Here is a 4,782-nt window from a genome sequence, read left to right as displayed (position 1 = left end):
TTATACTTGAAACGAGTATTAAATAACCAAAGATACACTTATATGAAAGTATTATCTTTATTTGAATAATCGAAAATAAGTTTGATTATTAACACCTTATTCTTTAATAAAATAAAGAATATATTTCAGTAATAAGCGGAGTCATAATACCTCGAATGAATATTATAAATAATATTCATTAAATAAAATAAAGGAGTCATACATCCTCAAATGAATATTCAAATAATATTCAATTAATAAAATAAAAGGAGTCATAAGCCCTCGAATGAATATTCAAGATAATATTCATTAATAAAATAAAGTTATCGAATAAACCTTATTCGATTAATAGTTTTGAAAACTATAACCATATATATATATATAAATATATATATATATATATAAAATCTACTCGGGATCCTTGACTCCCGGTTTTAGAAAATGTTTTCACCTTTGGGTCCCTATACTAAGGGTATACGCAAATACCGCTTATCTCTAGCATAGGTATTATGCAACGAATAAGCATTTGAACCAACAGATATATAAATCAAGAATACGAAACAGGCATGCATATGTACCATATCACATGCTACAATATATCGCAAGAATTTGCTAATAACAAATATGCATTTATCACAAGATCATGCATATAAATATATTCATCACAACAACAGTATAACGGGTAGAAAACTTGCCTGAGCGACTGGGGGTTACGAATGGCTCGGGACGAGTCTAGTAACCTATAAACAACAAGTAAGTTGGAATTAAACCAAAGTCACTTGTAAATCTATACTTTAACTAACTTAGACTCTAACGCTTGTTTTGCGCTTACTGATTTGCTTAAGTCACCCGGGTACCCTCGGCTCCACCATTTTTAATAATTTAATCCTTTACGAGTTTTAAGGCGATTCCTTCACGAGTGTCTTACCAACTGCCTAACACACTTACCATAAATGTTTCATGCATTAATTAACCCTTTTTGGTCTTTAACCTATGTTTCAAAGTAAGGCGAGGGGAAAAGTTTCGTTCGCGAAACGCCGTTACTTGAAATGGTCGTTTCTCCTAAACCGTGCATCGGAATCGAACGAACTATATATCAAAACGAAGCTCGTAACATGAGCTATCTAAACATGGCAGTGGTCATAATCTAGCAGGGGGTTCTCGGGTCCTAATGCTATGCACAAAAACAGTCCAAAGAAAATCGGACGTTACGACGGCTATGTTTACGCGATTTCCAATATTTTAAACCATTCAAAACCATCCCAAATCAACCTCAAATCCAACATACAACCAACATCCATCCTTATCACATCATAACAACCCCAACCAATTCAATTTAATCAGTCATACTTATGCCTAAGCTTAACTTTAATCATACTTAAGTTCTTTTAATCAAAACAACAACATTTACCAATCCAACAACATCCCAAAACTCACTAATCTCTACATACACAACCATCAAGCCTCTCATGAACTACAATACTCATATTATGTTCTTAACATTAAATAACAAAGCTTGGTTAAGAGATTATACCTTCCTTGAAGCTTTTTAACACAACACAAGAACTTTGAATGCCTAAAGAACCTTGATCCTTGCTTATATAACCTTAATCTTTCATAAAAATTCAAGAAAACTAAAGTTATTTCTTGAAGGTTACTATTCACCATCTTCTTCCTTGATTTATTGGAAGAGATTGTGAAGGAATTAGGAGCTTAAACTTATAGCATATCCATATCTATGTACAAGGAAGCTTAGATAATTACCTTGTGATTTAACAATGCTTGGAACTTGATTTTTGATTTTTCTTCCTTTGAAAAAGATGAAAAGCCGAGAGCAATGCTTGAAGAATGAAAAATTTTGTGTTTGCTTTGATTTGTTTTGGCTAGCTAGGTTGTTTTGGTTTTGTTTTTGGTTAATTACCCTTCTAACCTTGAACTTTGTGTGGTTTACAATCATCCAATAATTTCTTCCTTTTTTGTCATGCCTATGTCACCTTGCACATGTCATAATACTCCCACTTGTCCACACCTTGTGGTTTGATGATGTCACAATCCCTGGCTTCTTGTACAAGCTTGTCTCTTGGTCACTTATTTATTTTACGGTTCGCTTATCTTTCGTTCTCGTTTATCGTTTGAGGGATCATACCCGGGATCTTATTACTTAGGTTCCCTTAACCTTTCTCAATATATTATATTCCTTTTATGATCCTCTCCTATAATCCTTTAATTTAAATCCTTTTTTATCCTGTTACCTTTTTGTCAATTCTTTCCGTATCTAGTGGATTTCCGGGAAAAATCAAAGTGTTCGGAATTGGATTCTGACGATCTTTACATACACTTATATACCATATAGAGTACTAATAAAATCTCATAATATCCATAACAGAACCCCTACATAGTGTGGCATGAAAAGTTTTCTCGTTCAGCAAAAACACTATTCATAAGGGTTTCAAAATTTCTCAAAAATTGGGGTTATTACACCATTCCTGACAAAGCATATACTTAGGAGATATCACCTTCTTCGAGAGATTAATGAAAGAGGACATATACATATATGTAAAGTGCATACTGATGATAATGTTGCAGACCCACTAACTAAGGCTTTGTCGTAATAAAATCATGAAGGTCATACTAGTTCCATGGGTATTAGATAGATGGGTGATTGACTCTAGTGCAAGCGGGAGATTGTTAGTTTAGTTCCCTAGAGACAACACTATTATGTTTATATTATGAAACATATGGATTATTAATTATGATTCTATGGATTATTCTTTAGTAATTTATTGTATCTTTATTTTCTGTGATAAAATGTTAGATTAATAAATGTCCTTGGAGTATAATATGTAAATTTATATCTCTAAGTACATGACTTAGAATTGAGATTATGAGAATAGTATTATTATTCCTAAAGGTCCCTAGTCAAGTATTATTGTTAAAGGACGATAATAAATATGTTAAGACTAGTGTGTTTGTTAACTGATGATCACATCTTATTGATCATAGGTATGGTGATACAAAAGTTAAAACACAGGCAAATGTATTAAATACATGATGCTGGATTGACCCGTTGTGAGATACTACATGTTTAATATGTCACAAGTTAATCTCAGTGATAATGATGTATTGGTCTTTAGACCTGAAATCATTATATTTCCATATGAGAATTAATATACTTTGATACTATTGAAAGTTATACTTTGATACTATTGAATTAATATAATTAATTCATAATAAAGCCTTATTATGAATCGTATGAGAAATATGAATGATCTAGATGTGATTTAGCTCTCCTTTATTAAATGAGTGATATTATTGGCCTCTTTATTGAGTAAGACTATAAAATGCATGACCGTGCTCGAATAGTGATTTGTTTAATAGTTTACTCATTGATCAAGGAAAGGAGAATTAAACGCTTGCAGAGGATGACACAATGCATGCCTCGAGTTTGATCTATAATATAAGGCTAAAGGGATTATATTACATTGTACATTATTCACGAAAGGTTTAATTGAATCACCAATTATTATTATTACTTAGGAGAAATGATGTATTACTAGATGCCACTCATTGTTTATAATTTTATTAATTGAAAATAAAATTATTACCAACGTAATAATAACCTAAAGGGTCACACACAAAGAACGTTTCTACAGAGTATTATTTAAATATTTTATTATTATTAGTTCAAATTTAATTGTTAAATTAATTAAGTGAGACTTTATTAATTGTATATATATTTGAATTCGAATTTAATAATAAAATAAACCGAAAATCGAAATGAGTCTTTTAGAAGCCCATTAGGTTTATGGATAGGCCTTAATCCTTTCTCTCTCCTATATATGCATAAAGATGTATATTTTAGGGTTAGAGGTTGAATCACGTTTTGGAGAAAACCCCTAGCAGCTCTACATCCTAGAGAGGCTAGAGAGAGAAGAAGAGGCAACTAAATCGGCTAGTACCGGCTCCGGTAATCGTTGGACGATCGGACGTTCATGTGGATACCTTTGGAGAGCAGATCTTCGCAAGGAAGGCTGCTGTGGTTCATCAAGATCAGAACGTTCATCATATTCTGAAGAAAAGCTTTATTAAGGTACATGATCCTATTCTCCATAATTATATGTTTATTATACATAGATCCTAAGGCAGGGATTCAAAGTTTTATGTTATTCCGCTGCGTTTTAATGCCCGAATTCCTAACAGTATTAGCATTACTAGCATTTGGAAGTCCCAAGCCAACTCTTCTTCCAGCTCTTCTAGACTTACCACTATAGATCTTATTGATAGTCTCAGATTAAACTCTTCTAGGTTCCGGTGTCTTGCTTTCCCTCGCAGCTTCTTGCTTTCTTCAAGAGTTAACTCTGGCTTATCAGAGTTTAAGCCTTCTGAATCAGAATTTTTAGTTCTGTCGGGATTTGAAAGATCAACTTTTATCCCTTGAATTAAACTGTCAACAACTTGAGTAGTATCGGTGGTTGTGACTGGTTAATTTCAGCAGTAATTTCTTCAACTTGAGCATTGTCAGTGGTTAGAATGATTTATAATTTCTCAGACCAATAGGATCCAGGAATAACCTTTCTCATTTTATGAATCAGATTAGCTTTTTCTTTAAAAATATTCCCTTCATCAACATCATCATGAGCTTGACTTAATGAATAGACTGCACCTATCAGTATTTGAGTTTTTAGTAGATGCTGATTTCTTCTTATATTTTGATTTAGGCTAGGACTTAGACTTCTCACCAATCTTCTCCTTTCTCTTATAACTCTTATCAGCATTTAATATTTCTTGAGACCTTAGAGCAGG

The sequence above is a fragment of the Apium graveolens genome, chromosome 10 (genome assembly GCF_009905375.1).
Source record: "Apium graveolens cultivar Ventura chromosome 10, ASM990537v1, whole genome shotgun sequence".
NCBI lineage: Eukaryota > Viridiplantae > Streptophyta > Magnoliopsida > Apiales > Apiaceae > Apium > Apium graveolens.
The sequence above is the reverse complement of the archived record's forward strand: the minus strand, read 5'-3'. Positions refer to the sequence as shown.